Below are 20994 nucleotides of genomic sequence, written 5' to 3'. Positions count from 1 at the left end.
CAACATATGGGCTTAGCTGCTTCACGGCCTGTGGGATCTTCCTGGATCAGGGATTGAACCTGTGTCACCTACATTGGCAGGCGACATCTTTACCACTGAGCCACCAGAGAAGCCCTGTTGTTGTTCAGTCCCTAAGTCATGTTGGACTCTTTGCAGCCCCGTGGACTGTAGCCCACCAGATTCCTCTGTCCATGGGATTTTCCAGGCAAGAGTACTGGAGTGAATTGCTATTTCCTTCTCCAGGGACTCTTGCCAACCCAGGGATCAAACCTGCATCTCCTGCATTGGCAGGCAGATTCTTTACCGCTGAGCCCCAAGGAAGCCCAGTCCTACAAAGGAACTACACACATTTATATGATATAGGTCTGTACTTGTACCCATGAATCATCTCACTTAATCAGATATTATAATGGCAACTAGGCAAGTGCTTACTTAAATGAGACATTCCATATAAAATGCTAGCATATACTAAGTGCTTTATACATATTAGCTATTATTCCTACTTCTTGTTAACACATTGTAGAGATTCAATAAAACTTGTCAAATGAGTGACTAGGAGATGAAATTAAGCACTGGAATTTAAGTCTGTACATAAACTGAGTATGATATCTATATGAGTAGAGAACCTTGTATAGTATGAGTAAGATTTTCACATTCTATCCTGACAAAGATGATCAGAAATCTTCACATAACTGCACAGGCTTCAAACATGTTTCTCTGTCCAATATCAGCTTTCATTTAAAAAAAAAAAATGACAGCAGCATCTCCAAGGTGCTGCTGGCAGGAAGAGGCATGGGAAAGTGTCCTTCTGTTTCACTCCGTAGAGGAAAGGTGATAATGGAAGAGGCAGCAGGCAGGAATGAAGTGATGACGGTGGTGATGGAGGCCGAGGCAGTAAGCGGGAGGGTGCGGACCAGGAGAGTGTGAACCAGCAGACAGGGCTGACAGGTAGGCACTTGAGTGACTTTCCTGGAATATCTCCCAATGCCAGCACCATCCTTTATCCGAAGTGCCCAGACTAGAGCTAGCTTCTTGCTTTAGAAGCATAATGCTCCAGATGATTACAAACATTGGGTTGGCCAAAAGCTTCATTTGGGTTTTTCCATAACATTGCACAGAAAACCCAAGCTCTTTGGCCAACCCAATAGCTTTGTGAGCCAGCCTCCAGTGCTATCTGCTCAGGAGATTTAATTGCCCTGTTTCTCTATCGTTATGAGCTGATTAATGTTGGGGGGATGAGGGGTGAATAGATAAGAACAGCCTCTGTTGTCTCCAGTTTGTGCATTGGTCTGAAGCAAGCTTTAGCAGTTTAGTAGGGCATGAGGAACTGGCAGTCTGCAGGTATGACCAGACACTTGGCCAGCTTATTGAAGGAGCAAAGGGCATCCATAGGTCAGATCAGGCAATTCAGGTAAAGGGATCCATGGATTTTCTAGAGTTGCCCAAATTCATCAGGTCATTATGCAGTGTTAATACTGCTTTCTTACCCCTGCGTGCACACAGCCTCAGTAAGGAGAAACACTTTAAATGAATGATTCCTAGGACTCCAAAAACATCAATCATTTAGGATCAGAAGATCCTCACTCGAGATTGGCCTCACAGGAAAATCTAATGTAAGGATTCATGCAATGAGTTCAAATTGGACAATGGAATTGTGAGTCTGACATTAAGACAACGGAAGGAATGGAAGAGGAGAACTTTGGGAAGAGAAAGGTCAGTGGAATGTTCAGGGAGTAAAATTTATTATGGAACATTTAAAAAAAACTGCAAATTAACTTTGAGAGTCATTTTGTTTATATCTTAAATGCTGCAATGTCCTTTTAGTTAATTGTTTATACGCATTTTAGGGACCAGTTACATGTTTTAATCTACAATCCACCCTTAACCCCCAGAGTGCTGCCCTTGAGACAGTCCATCAGAGATTTCCTCAAGGCTCTGGAAAAGGGGATAAAAGGCATATTTTAGGAGGTGGGTGTGTATGTGCAAACTATGTTTGTTTTAAAGAGATCTTAGATGCTGTAGAAATAATTAGCCATGTGCACGAACCAAAATAATTAATACCAAATGGTACAATATCCTTTCTGAATCCTGTTTCAAAACAGAACTTGAATGAAACATTAAGTTCTCTCTCCTTGGTTTTCCCCCATGTTGCTCCAGATTTTATAATCATCGCTAGTACCTTCTTGGCTATGAAGTTAATATCCTTGTATAGAGCCATCTTCCTCACTTTTCTTGCCTTTCAGAATGCTTCGTGGTTTCGGGTATTACACAATTTGCTTTCCAGAGAAATATTAACTGTTGAGTATTTTAATTACCCAAAACAAATGCCTATTATAAATGTACAACAGCATTGAAGAAGCTGCTATCTACATGCATCCTGATCCCTGGGAGTCATTTGTTACCTATGCTGAATAGGTAAAGACATTCTCACTTGTTGGATTCAAACTTCTTACCTTGGCATGTTGGTCCATCACAGATTGACAGGGCTATTCTAGAATCCGGTTTTCAACTTTAAGGAAGGACTCTAGTGATGTGTTGGGATAATGGAGATAGGATTGTGTGTGTGTGTGTGTGTGTGTGTGTGTGTATGTGGTCTCCACTGTCTTTCTTCAAATGTAAACCTGTGAGATCATGTTACTCATAATTTGCATTACCTCTCACCAAGTTTACCATCAGAGGAGTTGAGATTGGCTAAGGGTCTCCCACTTTTGAGCCCTAGGCTTAAAACTCAGTTGAAGAGGGAGCAAACCACAAGAACAGTATTTTCCAAGAGGTTTACTTCGCTTGAATTGAAGCATAATCATGTTCCCTAGCTCTCAGGGCACTTGTACAAAGCCCATCTGTTTATTTAAGCACTTGCTTGATGATGTGGGAGGCTCAGCCAGAATAATCCCAGGCATGAGGTTTCCAAATGCTGAATATGTTATTCAAGGACATTATTTCCCACTAACATACCTAAATTTAAACTAAGATAATCAATAATGCCAATGTCACCATTGAACCTAAGGGCTAGAGAACACATTTAAGATGTCACTTAGTACATATATCCATTCTCTTCCTTTTAAGGAGAACTATAAAATATTCTCTTTGAAGTCATATGCAGTCACACAGTTTAATCCAACGGTCATTAACCCAGATTCTGAGTCAATATCTTTTGGAAGCTTACCAGTGCTTCTAATGTTCAGCATGGACTCAGCCACTGGGCTAATCAGTGGCCTTCCTTAATTCATGTCTTACTCAGGTTCTTGGCTCCATTTAATATAGTTGATGTCTTAATTTTCTTCCACCTCCTTGACCACTTTTCCTCTCTTGAGCCAAAATTGGGTGTTTGCTCCCCTTGGGTATCTCTCTCAGCCTCAACTTCCTTCCTGGGATGTTAATAGTTCTGCCTCCTGCAATCTCTGCTCCCCTCACCTGCTCTCTGTCCTCCCAGGCGAGTAACAGATGTCTGTCCTGGGGCCAGAGGTGCCTGTGGGCAGCAAAGCAGACTGGATTCTGCTCTCAAGACACCTGGAGCAAGCCTGGATCAGGCCAAGGGAAAAAAGCTGTGGACCTGCCTTCTCTTTTATGCAGCCCAGTACAGGCCGTTAGATGCTATACACAACTGAGGTCTTCTCTGAAGGAAGGGAGGAGGGGATGTGTGCACACAAGGTATCCAGAGACTCAAGGTGTGCTGAAGTCAGACATGTTACAGCACAGAGGAGCATGCAGCTGGCAGGGCCTGGTGGCTGAGGCTAGCTGTGGTCCTGATCGTAACATGTGAGCTAAACAGCATGGCTGTGGCTGCATGGAGCTTCCTGATTATCAGAGAACTGGGGGCCTGATGTCCATGAGGAGTATTTGTTGTCCCTATCACAGTCCAAATGACATCAGGGTCCAGCCAGTCTTTCCTCTTGACCTCGAGGCTGGCCCTTGAGCAACTCGGCACTTCTTTCGGGGCTCTGCACCCCCAAAGTCACAGAAAATGATCTCTAAACATCTCAAAAAAAAAAAAAAAACCTGCAAACAAAAACCTTGGTTTTGTTTTTCTGGGAAAAGCATGGTTCAATAAAAGCAAATTTCACATGGGCTGACAAATAAAATCGGAGCTCAGTACCTTCATAGATTGTTGGGGAACTTGGCATTTCATTTACGTTTTTCTGAAGTTGGGACATTTGTAGGCTTTAGTAGCCAGTGCGTGACTGGCTTTATAGTGGAGGGGCTGCTGTATGTCAGCCACTGCCCTAGGTACTGGAGTGGCTGGTACTTAAAGGAACATGAACTTAGGCACCGAGTGATGGTTCTCAACCTGAGCTGAAATTCTGGATTCCTGGTCCAGGCTTTATGACATTATGGGCTGGGAGTGTTACCAGCAGGATTTTTATAAAGCTCCCCACACATTCCTAACCTGCTGCCAGTGGGTCTGGTGTAGTAAGTTCCCAAACTGAGCGGCTGATCAGAATCGCCAGAGTTTTTTAAAATGCAGATTCTTGGGTCACGGTGCAGATCTGCTGAATCTTGGAAATCGACAGGGAATGTGTGTTTTTAGAGTCACCAGTGTTTCTGATAACCAGCTTGGGGAGTCCGCCCCACTGTGATGTACTCATGCATGGCTGTGATCTAGAAACATAATGCTTATAACAGTTTTGATTCTTTTATTCTCATAGACAAAGCCATTTTTACTCATTTGGATAATGGCCAAGTGTTTGCAGTGGTTCTTAATGAGAATTTCACAATTCTAAAGCTACCAGTCCACCAACAGCTCTCCCCATTCTCTGAGCTCCTTTCTCCGCCATGTGTCTGTCAGGGAACTTGTTTTCTGCCTTGTTAAAATAATCCCTTTGGAGTGCGGTGTTTTCTTGTGTGTGTGCATGCTTGGTGACTTCAGTTGTGTCCAACTCTTTGCGATCCTACGAACTATAGCCCACCAAGCTCCTTTGTCCCCATCTCGACGCATCTACAGCCCTCCTCTGTTACTGAATCTGTAACTTTCCCATCTCACATCTGCAGAACCACAAAGCCGGCCATCGCGATGTGTCTGGCTTTGGTCATTTCCTCTAAAGAGATCCTACCATCCTGAGATTCATTGACCACAAAGTGGTCCTGGCAGTCTGTGTGGGGAAGCTTGTAAATCCATGCATTTAATTAAACGTCTTCCACACTGACCTTGAAGAGAGTTCCAAGACAGCTGTGAAACAGAAAACAAGACCCACCCGTCTGAAGTGTTATTCCTACCTGGCTGCTTGGGACTCGTGTCAGCCTCCCAGGCTGGTCCCTTTCTGATCACCCGTTGAGAGCTCTCTGTGAAGTTCTCTGGAGCTAACACTTTGTATGTTTTACCACATATGTTTAGGATGGGTTCGTTTTTATCATTTAATTTGGAAACATTATCGATCGACTCAGTCACTGCTTTCCTGTTGGTCTTCACCAGGCTACGCACCACCTCATGAGGTAACCCCAGCAAAATGGAGCTAACTGTATATTTTTCAAACCTACAAAGGGGAGAAAGATCCCAATTTTTGAAATATGCTCTTGGGGGGGGAAAAAAAGTGTCCCAGACAAGGAGATCATATGTCTCAAAATGAAAGAGGCACATTTTTCTACTTAACACAGACATTTTTCTAATGGGAGGCTATTATTTATATTTTTGTTTATTTTAGGAAAAGCCTAACTTATTTTAAGAAATTATCTCTTAGTGAAATAAAGGCCTTTCCCCCCCCCCATTTCCCAGTCTAAAGTACACTCTGGAAGAGATCAGGAACAATAGTGGTCCTCTGCACATATCTGGGACTGTGGATAGCCCACACTTTGAAGTCAGGGGATGCTGATGGATAGGAGCTGAAAACACTGAAATGAGGCACGGTTTCCCCTTCGCTCTGCTGGAATTACATTGTAAGGAAAGCGCATCGACCCTACATTCTCCAGACTGAAGGCAGAACTTAAAAAAAAAAATCAATTGGAAAAAATAATAGATTTCCTAGAAAAGAACAGAAGCAAAAAACTCAAAATGAAAATCCTTAATGGCAAATAAGTCAACTACTGAATATACTGACAGATTTCTCAAGAGTTCTGACCATTTCCATCATCTCACAGAGGAAAAGAAGTTAATGTGGATATTATTGGTGGTGGTGTTTACTTGCTCAGTCATGTCCAGCTCTTTGCAACCCCATGGACTGTAGCCCGCCTCTGTCCATGGGATTTCCCAGACAAGAACACTGGAGTGGGTTGCCATTTGCTTCTCCAGGGGATCTTCCTGACCCAGGGATCAAACCTGCATCGGCAGGCAGGTTCTTTACCACTCAGCCACAAAGAAAACCCAAATATGCCTGTAGTTCCTATTGAATATAAAGAGCATTTCTTAGCTAACATCTTGCATCATACCCTGTGCTTGGACACTGCACTAATATACATGATCTCATTTGATGATCACCCCTGATGGCTCAGAATCCACCTGCCAATGCAGGAGACCAGGATTCAATTCCTGGGTTGGGAAAGTCCCCTGGAGGAGGAAATTGCAACACATTCCAGTATTCGTGCCTGGAGAATCCCATGGACAGAGGAGCCTGGTGGGCTACAGTCCGTGGGGTTACAAAGAGTTAGACACGACTGAGTGTTTAACACTTTTACTTAATCCTGCAAAGTAGATATTTTAAGATGCAGAAGCAGAGCCCTGGGTTAAGTAACTTGTTGTGACTCAAGGCGCCTACCCTATAGCCATCAGGTATAACATAGATTATCTCCCAGAAGACTAAGGCAAAGCCTAGTCCATTTAGGGAGGAACAAGGCTAAATTCTTTTCTCCATGGTGAGATGGAAAAAAGGGATAGATAGGGGGCTTTTTTCCCTGATGGTTGAGACGTTTTGAAGAAAGATTGACCCTTCTACGGGAGTAGCTGGATAGAGGGGTTAAGTGGCAAAGAGGCTTCAAAATCAGTGCTTCTAGACTTGGGGAAAGGGTGCAGAACTGTGGCACCAGCATGGACACAGAGGGGATGCTGGCTTGAGAGGGATGATAAAGGGAAGTCGGAGCAGTTACATGGAGGCATCTGTCCCACAGGTAGCTGGAGCTGAAAGCAATGTTCAGCAAAGAGGGCATATTTGGATTTTTTGTGATAGACATTGCACTTTCTCCCATGAAGGGCTTCCCTTTGGCTCAGACAGTAGAGAATCCTCCGGCAACACAGGAGACCCAGGTTCGATCCCTAGGTTGGGGAGATCCCCTGGAGAAGGGAATGGCTACCCACTCCGGTATTCTGGCCTGAAGAATCCCATGGACAGAGGAGCCTGGTGGGCTACAGTCCGTGGGGTCACAGAGTCGGACACAAAGTTGAAGCATTTATATGAAGGTTCCCAAGAGGCAGTTGGAGCTCAAAGCAACATTAAGGAAAGAGAACATACTTGCATTTCTTGTGATAGACGTTGCACTTTCTCCCATCCGTCATCTTATTTCATCTCATAGCAATCTTTTGGAAACGTTATCATCATCATTCCCATATTATAGATGGGGGAAATGGAGGTTCAGAGAGGTGAACTGTCTTTTCAGTTCAGAGAGATTTCAGTTCAGGTTCAGAGAGGTCACAGAGCTAGTGAAGAAAATGAGCTTGGTTGTCAACGGGGCGCTGAGTGACTTTGTTGCGTTTCTGCTTGTCCAGTAAACATTTTATTGCCTCTTTCGATTATAGTCATTCGATGCCTGCAGCTTCCAGCAGCATCGCTTGTTGTCTTTCATTTGCTACGAGGGTTTTAAATAAAATAGCTGGCCAATTTCTGTGCATTTATAATGTTGTGGAGATTTTCAGTGGGGCCTGGGTATTCAAAAGAGGTTAAATAGGATAGGGATTGATTTCATTTGTAATGAGTAATTGTGAGTAAAATAGGTACCGTGCTCCACATTCAAAGAAACCAGAAAGCTTCTATTGATAACTGTGGGGAGAAAGCAGATAATACAAACAACTCCACATTTTAAACATGAGCGTATTTGAATTTTATTTTTGAATGCAGATGTGATTGATCATTTGTTCTGCAGGCAAGGCGTTAGTCCAGTTAGGGGGAAAAACATCAGTGCACTCATATCGATTATTTTCTAGAAGAAGTTTTAGAGACTTACTAATAGTAAACTTTCTAAGCAGCTGAGACTTGAAATTCCTCATTAGTGGAGGTGAGGCAAGGAGTCAGATTGTTGCACACATCATCTTTGCTGCAGTTGACTGGCACCTGTGTTGCCTGAAGTAATCCAGGAAAGAAGTCAAGGGAAGAAAGTGTGCCTTCTCAGTGAAGGAAGTGGGGAGGAGGGTCCTTCTCAAGAGAGAATCATCACTTCAGCCTCCAGTATTTATCGGACACGCAGTGAGTCAGGCCCTGGTCTGAGTTCTTTGAATGTGTGAACTCCCAACAAGTCTATATGGGCTGATTTGTTTTTGTTTATTCACCAAGTCGTGTCCAGCTCTTTGCGACCCCATGGGCTGCAGCCCGCCAGGCTCCTCTGTCCAGGGGATTCCCCAGGCAAGAATCCTGGAGTGGGAGTGGGTAGCCATTCCCTTCCCCAGGGCATCTTCCTGACCCAGGGATGGAATACGGGTCTCTTGCATTGGCAGGTAGGTTCTTTACCACTGTGTCACCTGGGAAGCCCATGTGGGCTGAGGACTGGTATTCTCACTGTAGAGATGGGGGAACTGAGGCACAGCCGGTGGCTGAAGGAGCCAGGATTCCCACTGCAGCAGCTGGGACCCCAAGCCTGTGCCCTCAGCATCCATAACGGGAGGTCATTTGATGCCTGGAAGTGGTTCATGGCTGGGGATGACTTTCTTTGGCCTGCTTCAGCCTGCTTGCTGGGCACTACCTGATCCCATGCCATTTCCCCAACAGCCCCATGAAACAGAGTTCATTATTACCTCCATTTTCTTAAAGAGGAAACCAAAGCTTAGAAAATTGAATATCTTCCTTAAAGTCACCGGTCACCAAATGCCAGAAGTCTCTCCCGGGTCTCTGCAACATCAAAGTCAATCATTGGTTGACTGCCCAGCAGTCAGAGCTGTAGTCTAAAGTGCTGGATGGGATGTCTCTAAGTACAGAGAATTGAGCAAAGCCTGTCTTCTCTTCCGTCTTTGATGGGCTTTTTATCAGAGCCTTCCTTTCATGGCATATCCAAGAAGTCCTGCCTAGAGGAGGGGATTCCCTTCTTCCCAGACCCTAAATTGAATAAAAGAATCTAAAACCCGTCCCTGACATCTCCTGCTGAAAGCTGTCGACTTGACCGTGTGCCTCGTTCGGAGGGCAGCGGCCTTCTTCCAGGGCGAGTGTAAACTGTTCTCATTGAATGAATACCTGATTAAGTTAATGGTGCTGAGCCAGGGCGAGGAGGAGCGATTTGGCAGCCGAATTCCTGGCAGCTCATTCAACGTCCTTAATGTTCCACCGGCTTCGTGCTGGGCCGCCTGTGAGCCCCCGGGAGGGGCCGCCGGTAATTACTCAGCGTTTTGATTGAAAACAGCTGCAGGTAGCGCGTCATCCCATTGTCCGTTTCGCTGGTGATTGGAAGTGACTGGGGGCATCTTGGTCTCCACTGCGCAGCCTCACTCCGGGGAGTGGGGGTTGGGGATGCGGGGAACAAGGTAGAGAGTAGGTTTCCCACTTGCTCCGCTTTTCAAAATGAACCATTCATCTTTTGAGGGTCAGAACTCAGCCACCCATTCAGTGAGTGTGAGTCAGAGCCCTAATTCTAAAACAAACGTTTATTTCAGGGAGAATTCTTATCTTGGCTGATCCTTACTAGCTCCTCTCCCTGTTCTTTCTATGCTTTATTTAAGCTGGTTTCAATAAGATCACTGTCCTTGTAAGCACGTATTCCTTCCCGTAAATCCAAAGAGGATCCTTGGCATTCCCCTGGGATAAATGGGGGACAATCTGGACATAGTTTCGGATCATGGGGTGTGGATTTTTAGAGGTTAAAGAGGCTGCAGCCTTGCTCCGGGAAGTATCCGGGGTTCATAATCTCCCATGAGAATCTGTGCTTAGAAATGGAATCTCTCAGGCCAGATGCTTTTTAGATACACAGTATTTTACGTCCCTCTGTCATGAGTTTCACTTTCCATCCAACACCGCATGATCACGTCCAGAAATTTAGAAGAAGATCCAGAAACACTTTGCCTTTTAGAAGCCAGCATCGAACAGCAGTAGACAGACACAGGATGAGAACAGTCAGCCGATGAAGAAAGGACAGCAGCCCGAGCGTCCCACAGGGTTATGAAATTCAGTCTGCCTCCAGCACAGGGAGCTGACCGTCTAGTGAGAAAGATGCACGGAAGTAGGCAAAGAGTGCAGTGAACAGGTTACAGAAGTGATGGTGAGCCTCAGAAGAAGGGCTGTGCAACGCTGCAGTGCCTTCAGGGGCTTTGTCGTGGTTTTAGGGGATGATCCCTGTAGATGGTGGGTTTCCCTGGTGGCTCAGATGGTAAAGAATCCACCTGCAATGCAGGAGGCCCGGGTTCGATCCCTGGGTCAGGAAGATCCCCTGGAGGAGGGCATGGCAACCCATTCCAGTATTCTTGCCCGGAAAACCCCATGGACAGAGGAGCCTGGTGGGCTGGAGTCCACAGGGTGGCAAAGAGTTGGACACGACTGAGCAACTAACACACACACACAGTAGATGGTAGAGATTAGGGGCAGGAGTGGGCATGGGGTTTAGGGAGAGAGAGGGAGAATGGGGACTTAGTGTTTAATGGGGACAGCGTTTCAGTTTAGGAAAGGGAAAATTCGGGAGATGTCTGACGTCGAGAGCTGCACAACAATGTGAGCGTACTTAGTGTCACTGAAATGTGCAGTTAAATATGATTAAAATAGTATGTTTTGTATTAGGGGACTTTTACCACAATTTAAAAAAAAATCAACCAAGGAAGAGGCATATAGGGCAGAGGTCTGGAGGGGGTCCAAACCCGGGGCTTCCAGGCGTCCTCTCCTCAGGTGGGGCGGGTCGTGGAGGGTGTCACCTTCTCCCACCCCTTCAGTGTGACAGCTCACGTGCAGTACAGCCACCCAGCGAGGCTTCCCCAAGCCCTGGTGTCTGGAGACTCACTGCAGCTCAGACGCAAACCAAGCACATGGCTGGTCTTTACTCCCAGCTCCTCACGCAGGTTGGGCGAGTACCTTTAGTACCTCCTCCAGAGGTTGGCACTGTTACCGCCTGTGGCGCAAAGCCCCCATCATAAATGATATTTTAGACTGTCAGTGGTCAAAGCCCCCAGGCAAACACAGTCCCATAGGCAGGACATTCCAGAGGTCTAAAGGTCACTTCCCAGTAGCCAAAGACAATGATGAGAAGTCTCTCTGGGTGAGATTATCCTGCAGTATATACCAGCAGCTCACTGCATAATCTGAGCACTGGGACCCAGATGTTTGTATCAGATGTACCGAGATTTTCATCTTATTTCTGTCATTTATGAGACCTCAGACTCGTGTGTGGATGCTCAGTCGTGTCTGACTGTCTGTGCCCCTTTGGACTGTAGCCCATTAGGCTCCTCCATCCATGGGTTTCTCCAGGCAAGAAGACTGGAGTGCCATTTCCTCCTCCAGGGGATCTTCCAGACCCAGGGATCAAACCCAGGTCTCCTGCATTGCAGGCAGGTTCTTTACTAACTGCACCACCTGGGAAGCCCTTCATGGAACCTTAGGAGACTCATTTAACATGCGAAGCCTCAGTGTCCTAGTCTTTACACAAAAACAGCCTCAGTGGCATCTGTCATAACCCGCTTTGCCTGGGGACACTGGGTCCCACGAGGCCTCAGGGCCTTTGTCACTAAGAAGATAGCAGAGTGGTATAGCGTCCCAGAGACGAGAAGACAACCACAGAGGGGACGCTGCCATGGAACCCCCAGAGGTAATGACTTGTTAGTTCATGGTTATCTAGAACGTCCCACTGTCCTTCGGCTCAGCCACGTCCCAGGGCAGCAGATGCCTCAAGACCCTCTCAGGATGCCTCAGTTCCAGAAGGGCATTTTTCTGACCCGATGGGGATTTTCATGTTCTGCGATTGTCAGCGTGGGAGCCCCCCCCCCTCCCGGCGCCCTGGTCGCTGGTGGGATCTGACCAAGCTGCCTCCAGCTCCTGCTGGCCCTTTGCTATGTGGTGCGTAGCAGAGCTGCTGAGAGCGTGTGTCGGAAGACAGCTGGCAGCCATCCCCGTGGGGTAGGGAGAGAAGGTTCCGCATTTCCCCCCAGGCCTTTGGGGAATTACTCATCTTCATGTTGTGGAAAATCAGACTGCGTGGAACCAGGAAGCATCATGCTTAACCCTCGAAGAAACGTGCCAGACTCCAGTTTCCCGGCTCACCCTTCTGTGGACTCCATTGGTATAGGCTGAGCGCCTTTCGTGCTTTGGGGTGTGAATTGGGGGCCTGTGCACTGGGAGCTGTTACCAATATAATCTCTTCTGTCAGCTGAAGAAAGAGAATAAATGCTCAAACATCCATGACTTTTTCTTGTGTGAGTCACAAGTGTGAGGGGGAAAAAAAAAAAAAAAGACCAGATGCTGGAAAGGATTGAGAGTCTGAGGGTATCGTGTTGATTTGATCATGGAACCAGGAGAGATCCGTCACAGATCAGTGTGGGTGAAAACAAGAGATTCCGCAGGAAGCGTGTGCTGAAGTACAGTTGGGATGGCGACCGTGTATTGAGTGTGTACATTATGCCAGGCACCAGGCGTCTTAATTCCTCCCCATTTTATAGGCAGAGATACTCTTTACAAGATCACACAGTATTGAGACACTCTCTAAATTGGACACCCATATAATTTGGAGTAAAATAAGGATGACGTTAAAAGAAGGGAAATGGGCAGCAGGCGTGAAGCCAGGGTGCTTTTGCCATTGCTTTTTTTCAATTTGAGGGTCTTTTAAAAAATTTTTTTTAATAAAATTTTTAAAGGTTACTTTCCATTTAGTTATTACAAAATACTGGCTCCATTCCTCATGTTGTACAGTAAACCCTTGAGCCTGTCTTTACACCCACCAGCTGTGTCTCCCCTTCCACCACCCCATGTTCCCTTTCCTTCCTCCCCACTGCTAACCACCAGTTTGTTCTCCCCACCTGTGAGTCTGTGTCTTTTATGTTGTATTCATCAGTTGGTCGTATTTTCTAGATTCCACATATAAGAAGTATCATTCTGCATTTCTCTTCTTCTGACTTAGTTCACGTAGCATAATGCCCTCTGAGTCCATCCATGGTGCTGCCAATGGCAAAATTTCACTCTTTTTCATGGCTGAGTAATATTCCACGATATGTACATACCACATCTTCTTCATCCACTCATCTGTTAAGGGATACTTCGGTTGCTTCCACATCTTAGCAACTGTAAATAATACTGGTGTGAATATTAGGGTGCGTGTATCTTTCCAAATTAGTGTTTTTGCTCTTTTGCCCGCAATATACGCCCAGGAGTGGGACTGCGGAATCATATGGTAGTTCTGTTTTTAGTTCTTTGAGGAACCTCCATACTGTTTGTCATAATGCGTGTGAGTGCTCAGCCACTCCGTCGTGTCTGACTCTCTGCGACCCCATGGACTCTAGCCTGCCAGGCTCCTCTGTCCATGGGATTTCCCGGCAAGAATACTGGAGCCACTTGCTATTTCCTTCTCCAGGGGTTTGTCATGATGGCTGCACCAATTTACATTCCCACCAACAGTGCACGAGGGTTTCCTTTTCTCTACACCGTCGCCAGTGTTTGTTACTTGTGGATGAAGCCAGGCTTTGAACTTGTCCTTTTACCTCCACCCCAGGAGTAGGCTATTCTTCCTACTGCTCCTCCTTATTAGTACTAGTAAGAATATTCATGTTACCTCCCTATCAGTAATAATATTTTATCCTGATACTCCAAAGATGCCAGTGGAAGTGAGTCCAGAATGACTTCCATAGTGAGTTATTTTTGACTCTCAACTGAGAGTCAAAAATAACTTGTCTTCTAACCCCAGTTTTCACCGTGTTACTATGGCCGGTTCTTTGCACCTTTTGGCCACAGTCCCTCTGTCCTTAAAGCGGTTCACTCTGGCACAGGGTGCACACTGCTGCGGGGTTGTGGAAAGCACCCAGGGAACTGTTTGCAGCCTTTGGTGGGTAAATGGAGATTTGGGTGTCGCTCCCGGGGTAGCTTACCTGCCACACAGGATGCTTGAGAGCGGAAAGGTATTTGCTCACACATGGAACCAGGGAAGGTCTTGACAGAAAGGCATTTCCAGCTTTTCTCAAAAGCGTCTTTTGGACAGCTCATTTGGGACCGCTTTCAATCCAGATGGTGATCCCTCCAAGTGATTATTTTTCCATCTTCAGCCTTTCCAGGAATTCCAGCATGGGCAGGCTGCCAGGGGACACTGGCTGCCCAGATGCTGCAGTGACATCCCACGTGAGCCAAGGACAGGCCAGCCCAGCTGCGGGCCTGGGCCCTCCTCTCTCGGCCTGGCCTCCTGCAGACAGAGACGTGGACCATATCCCCATACCGTAGGCCCCACCCACAGGACAGATCTCCCTGTTTTCCCAGAGGTGGCAGAACCCACTAGAAATACTCCCAGTGTCACACTGTTATCACGTGGATATGATACGGGTATGGCAAAAGCCAGCAGCCGAAGAAAACTTCGCCCGGGCCTGATGAAGCCTGTTGCTCTGTGATGCAGACAGTAGAAGCAGATGCCGGAGCCCGACGCAGGGAGGAGGGAGATGGGGGTTAGCGCCACACCAAGCAGAGGAGTTCAGGGGAGGGAGGACAGCAGAGCAGCCGTGCGTCTGGAGCAGTCTCCTCCGCATCTCCATCAGGGAGGTGGCTTTTAATCAGAACAAAGATTCTGAGTCCGTTTGTTGCCCTCAGAGCTTCCCTGAGCCCAGGGAGCCCCCAAATGCAGTGTTCTTGTGGATAGACTGAAATTTTTTAATTAACATATGACATTGAGTGATTGTATTCATTGCCCCCAAGTCCCCATGACTCTAGCCCGCCAGACTCCTCTGTCCATGCAAGAATCCTGGAGAGGGTTGCCATTATTTCCTCTGGGGGATCTTCCTGACCCAGGGATCAAATCTGGGTCTCCTGCATTGCAGGCAGATTCTTTACCATCTGAGCCACCAGAAAAGCCCCTGTAGATAAACAGGCCACCCCAAAACTATTATTCTTGGTTCTGATAGAAGGGGACTGTTTCCTCCTGCCAATCCTCATTCCCCTGAAATCCCAGTGTGGATAGTAGTGGCAGACCAGGGCCTCCCCAGCCCTGTCTAGCGTGCATCACTGCTCTGACTGAAGGGTCCTGCACCCTGATACAGACTCTGGTACCAAACTTGCTTGCATCACTGCTCTGACTGAAGGGTCCTGCACCCTGATACAGACTCTGGTACCAAACTTGCTTTTGGTGACCCTAGAGGGAGAGAGAGAGCTTGTTAACAGCATGTTGGTAATCCATGGTTCTCCATGCCTGATCTGTAGGACTTGCCCTCGGTGGGGAGTTTCAGCACTGCTGTGCCCCGGATCACCACTAGGTGGGAGTGTTGAGTTCGGTGCTGGGTGAGGCTGAGGGTCCCTGGCTCCGTTGCCTGGGAAGTCTGAAGATCGCGCTCTCTTCCTTATTCAGTTCAGCCTCTAACCTGGAATGCCACACCCACTGCAGCCCATGATTAGAGCTAGGAGGGATGCCGCAGTGCCCTTGACATCATCTCCCCCTCTGACCCCTTTGCATTCTCTTTTCTACATGGGACCATCAGCAAGTGTCTCTAAACTCTGCCTCAATGCTTAGGATGACACGGGGATTCCCCACCTCATGCAGCCCAGCCCATTTGACCAGTTCTGATTAGTTTCTAATGTCTACTGTATACAGTCGTCCATCAGTATCTGCGGGGGTTTGGTTCCAGGAGCCCCCGATGCTCAAGTCCCATGGTCAGCCCTCCATAGAAGTGGTTCTGCATTCTGGAATTCAGCCAACCACAGATTATGTCGTACTGCGATATAGGAGACGTGGGTTCGATCCCTGGGTCAGGAAGATCCCCTGGAGGAAGGCATGGCAACCCTCTCCAGTACTCTTGCCTGGAGAATCCCAGGGACAGAGGAGACTGGCCGGTTACAGTCCATGGGGTTGCACAGAGTCAGACGGGACTGAAGTGACTGAACACAGCACACAGCAGGTCTTTATTGAAAACAATCCCCACGTAAATGGACCTGTGCAATTCAGACTCACGTTGTTCAAGGGCAAAGTGTGTATCACTGTAATCTGGAGCTCAGCTCTGTTCTGCTGTCTTTCACAGATGGCCCTTCATAGATCTGAGCATCACATCTCTGCTCCGGCTTTTTCTATCCTTCCCCAGGCCATACATCTTCAGTTGCTGCCACTGTTATGTACCTGTCTTGGGTCCAGACCTCCCACTAACCCCATCACTCCATCCTGTGTATGCCCGCCAGTATCCCCTTGCCTCAGGACTTTGTGACCTTACCAATGCTGTATGCTATTGCAGTATTTATTCTGTTACTGAGAATAGTGTGCTTTTTAAATGATGCTATACGAGCTCTTGCCTGGAGAATCCCATGGATGGAGGAGCCTGGTGGGCTGCCGTCCATGGGGTCGCACAGAGTCGGACACGACTGAAGCAACTTAGCAGCAGCAGCAGCATACCAACTTTTAGGCACCAAACCCAACTGTTGGTTCATATTGAATGGATAGTCAAACAGAAAATTCCTGGGCTGTTTGAAATGAACTATTTTTCAACCAGATCTCTCTAACCCTGCTATTAATTGAGCTATTGAAACCAAGGGTAGGGCATATATTTATTCTTGTTCATTTTAGTATTTTTGGCTTTGTGCCATCACTTCCAGTTTCTTAGGATATATTTGAATATTAATTGCAGGTAATATATTAAGCCGGCTTCCCGACAGCTCAGTTGGGAAAGAATCCACCTGCAATGCAGGAGGCCCTGGTTTGATTCCTGGGTCAGGAAGATCCACTGGAGAAGGAATAGGCTATCCACTCCAGTATTCAGTATAATATAGTAAGCACCCCTTCCAGCCTTCTGTTGCCTCTAAATATGATAACCAAACCACTTAATAAAATGTTGAACAGAATAGAACTGAAAATAGAGTTCTTGCATACCATTTGCCCCACACTGACACTGAACAGTTAAGGTCTATGATACAGACTGGAAACTAAGTGTTTGATGAATGACTATGTGATACACTTCCTGTGAGGTATGCTTGTTCAGTCAGCCTTGAAGATATCTAATTATGCTGTCATCCAGCACACTTTCCTCCATTTTGGAAATTTCAAGCATGTCAGAGTTGGGCGTACTTTTAACATTTAACCTAAACAAAGTGCATTCTGCCTTTGCACTACACAGGTCAACCTGTTTAATAATTCACTAAAACAAGAGATTTGCATGCCGGGACTTCAAGAATCCTTGCCAAGCCCTAGTGACCCCTCCCATTGGGTCCAGGCGTTCTGTCTTTTAAATGGTCTCATGGTTTTTCCAGAACTGACACAGGCTCACCAGGCTCTATTTCCTCCTCTTTAAAATGAAAACTATGTATCTGTTGTGCATGGACATTACAAGCCAGTCGTGGGTTTCACTCAAACTGAGAAACTCACAGGATGGAGGGTGCTGGGCAGAGCAACCCAGTGTATCGCCCTGACCTTGGGATGCATGTTTAGGACTGTATGTATCAGATTCTAGGTGTGTTTTCTATTCAGAGCAGTTAGTTCGTATTTATGGGACTTGGAGTCAGTAGGGATCATCTCATTTTCCTGTCACTTCTGAAACAAGCTGAATCCATGGTAATGGGTAGGGGGAGTTACAGGGATTTTTGAATGATAGCAAAGACAGAAGTGTCTTCCTTTATTAAAGGTTGCTTTTCCTCCCAGAGATGACTGAATCATAGGTATAATTTACAATAATATTCTTTTTAAAGTGTGTTTCCTTAGAGTTTTCGAAGACAGAACCAGAAGAAAAGGAGCATCTGTTACTTAGAACTGTATCAAGTTTAGGTGACCTCAAAGGAAACAGCTGAGTTCTGCCTAAATATTCCTGTATGTGCGTAGTCGTTTCCGACTCTTTTGCAACCCCGTGGACTATAGACCACCAAGCTCCTCTGTCCATGGGATTTCCCAGGCAAGAATACTGGAGTGGGTTGCCATTCCCTTCTCCAGGGGATCTTTCCGACCCAAGGATTGAACCCAGGTCTCCTGCGTTGCAGGCGGATTCTTTACTGTCTGAGCCGCTAGGGGAATAACCCTAAACATTAGCTGCTTGTCTCCAAGGCGCCATCAGTTCTGTCTGCTCACAGAACCTAGTTTGGTTCCCCAGCACTTACTCCATTAGAAAGAGGCTGAGATGTCTACTTAGGAGCTTAGGTGTACAGGCTGAGTTTCTCACCCCTTGCTGTGCATGTGAATCATCTGGGGATTTTATTAAAATGCAGAGACTCTGAATCGGGAGCTTTGGATAGGACCCGAGTCTCTGCATTTCTAAAGCTGCTGGGGGAGCTGGTCTGAGGACCACACTTGGAATAGCAAGGCCATATGCCACTGAGCTAAATTTTAAGATACTGATGGAGAGAGAGAGATATAAATGGAGATGTGAAGATGCTTAAGATGACTCTATTCAGAACAGTGATTAACAGGCAAATCATACGTAGTAAACCCTATATAAATTTGTCTTGATCCATCTATTGATCCCTGTTCACTTCCCCTTTCCTAATAGTAATGTTTAAACATGATCTGCCTGTGTGGCTCTTTGGTAACTTTGCAGTTATATAATCGTGCTCAGCCCCATGTTTCTGTTGCGGCAGGTGCATCCGGAGGCACACGCCTCGTTTTGGGGACTCAGGTGAATGAACCATTGGTGTGTTTCAGCACTGAAAAGGCAATTAGGGACATAAAGCCCATTTGTCTGCAGCTAGAAAGAAGCCCTAAAGCAGACATCCACTCTCCTTTCTTCTCTTCTTTCCTAGTCTCTCTCTCCCTCTCCCTTTTCCCTCCTGTACTTTCTACCTTCATAGTTTTATCTCTGTTTTTTTTCATCCCGTGAACCATCATCCAATGTACCAGGGACACAGTGGCGTCCTGTGGTGCCCTCTCGTGGCTCACTGAAAATATAGCTAGACACAGTCCCTACTCTCACAATGACTTCCCCTGCTGAGAGATACGGACAGCACAGAGAGCCAATGAAGCGCAGAACAGGGACACGTGCCCCAGAATTACAGCGACCCACGTCTGTAGCTGCACTGGTAAATAGGAAACATGGTCCTTCTAAATGTAGGAGGGTGAGCTGAAATTTATATCAGTCTGGCCCCAGGGTTGCTCCAGTTAATCTTTGTATCCTTGACTTAGTGTCAGTTATTATCTGGAAAAGATGTTTATCAGTGGACCACTTTTCAGAAGAGTGCATTTGAATTTGTGTGTTAAGGCCGATATGTTTTAGTGGTCCATTAGCAGAAGAACCAGCCATGGAATCTATAATGAGATCTTTAAGGCCAACAAAGCCTCCCAGTGTCTCTCAAAACAAACAAAAAAACAGTGTATATAAACCAAGGCACTGCTAAGAACCAAGTCGGCCTTGTTTTTTTCAGATTCACTGAAGCTGAGTTCTGTTTTAAAAAGTACCTTCAGAGGAGTTTTCTAGTTTTGTGTATGGTGTGTTCCATTGTGCAGCCATTTCACATTTGCATTGCTAATGGACCTCTTTGCAAACGTGTTTGACATTTTGCTTGGCTTTGAAAGGACTTTTATGCTGCTATTTTTTCCTTCCCTAGAGCTGCCTTGGGCTAATTAACCTATTCCCTTACTGGCTGGGCTGCTATATGCAAATACTCTCATTCTGGATTCTGACACACTACTCTTACAGGAACATCCCTAATGAAATCCTGTGGGGTTTTATTGGAGCAGTGCTACTGTGGGGCCAGCAGGGGGCGCATGGAGCAGTTCACGTTGAGTCCATCTCCTAAATCACTTTCCTTTGCTAGTCCCAATGGGAATGCCAGTTTATGTTCTCTTTCTTAGAGTAACTTGAAACCTAGAGATAAAAGATCAGTATCAACACTTTTTAAGCAGTCAAAAGCGTCAACTGTTTTCAATTTTGGTAGTTTAGTTTTATTCTGTCGTTTTGAAAACAGCACTGTCATCTCAGATTTGTATATATTAGGTGTAAATTACATGCCATGAACTTCCTAAGAGAAGGCTATACCTGGGGCTTAATAAAGCCGGAGGTTGGGAGACTAATGCTGAAAACTGCTGCCTTATTGTGTCTGTTTTAACATCAGACTATAGAAAACAGGTCTGGGTAGGAGAAATGCTAAAACCCAGGACCTGGAATTCCCAGAACCTGATTCAGCAACTTTCCAGGATCACAGCACAAGACTGCGGACAGCCTGTAGGCAGCCCTCACATCTGCCTCCTGTTAGCCTAGTTCCTGTTGGTTCCACTGATGATCTGCCTCTTGCCAGGTGGACATCTGTCTGCCTACACAGTTCTGGTAACAGAGTTCGGTGGTTCCCGAAAGACTGAGATAGGTGTCCATGAAAACTGGCTCCCTACTTGTATGGCCAGGTTGAAACACACAGGCCTGATTGGTCTAGCAGAGGCTTCATCTCCAGGGTTCATGGTGGACTGGCCCTTTCCAAGAAGAGGGTAGAGAGAGTATGCAGAGAGAATTCAAAGAGCACTTGGAAAGGAAGGAAGAGGCAGAGATGAAGCAAGCATGTTGCCCTCATTAAGGACACCCTCAATGCCTGATTATTGCATTTTTAAAAACCAAACCATGTTCCTGTTTTAACTGTCTCATACATTCCTTTTGGCTGTTACCGTATGAGTAGCTGTACTGGGAGCTGTTTGGAAACGTGTAGAGAACATAATTATTTGGGGCTGCCTCTGCTCAGTTGGCCTGTATATAGTGTGTTTGTTTATGTCTGTGTGTGTGTGTGTTAGGCAAGAGAGAATTGTTGTAAATCCAGTATGGACCCAGAGTCACTAGAATCTTAGAGTAGTGCCTATGGCGGAGCTTCCCTGATAGCTCAG

The 20994-nt window shown here is 46.3% G+C and overlaps 1 protein-coding gene across 6 annotated transcripts in view; it reads left to right on the top strand.

Moving 5' to 3' along the window:
• The window catches only part of ATXN1 (ataxin 1), a 415285-nt gene that overhangs the window by 376406 nt on the left and 17885 nt on the right, over positions 1-20994 (top strand). The window lies entirely within an intron of this gene.

The sequence above is a fragment of the Budorcas taxicolor genome, chromosome 11 (assembly GCF_023091745.1).
Source record: "Budorcas taxicolor isolate Tak-1 chromosome 11, Takin1.1, whole genome shotgun sequence".
In the NCBI taxonomy this organism is placed as follows: Eukaryota; Metazoa; Chordata; class Mammalia; order Artiodactyla; family Bovidae; genus Budorcas; species Budorcas taxicolor.
Note: the sequence above shows the minus strand (reverse complement) of the source record. Positions and strands in the feature narration are given on the sequence as shown.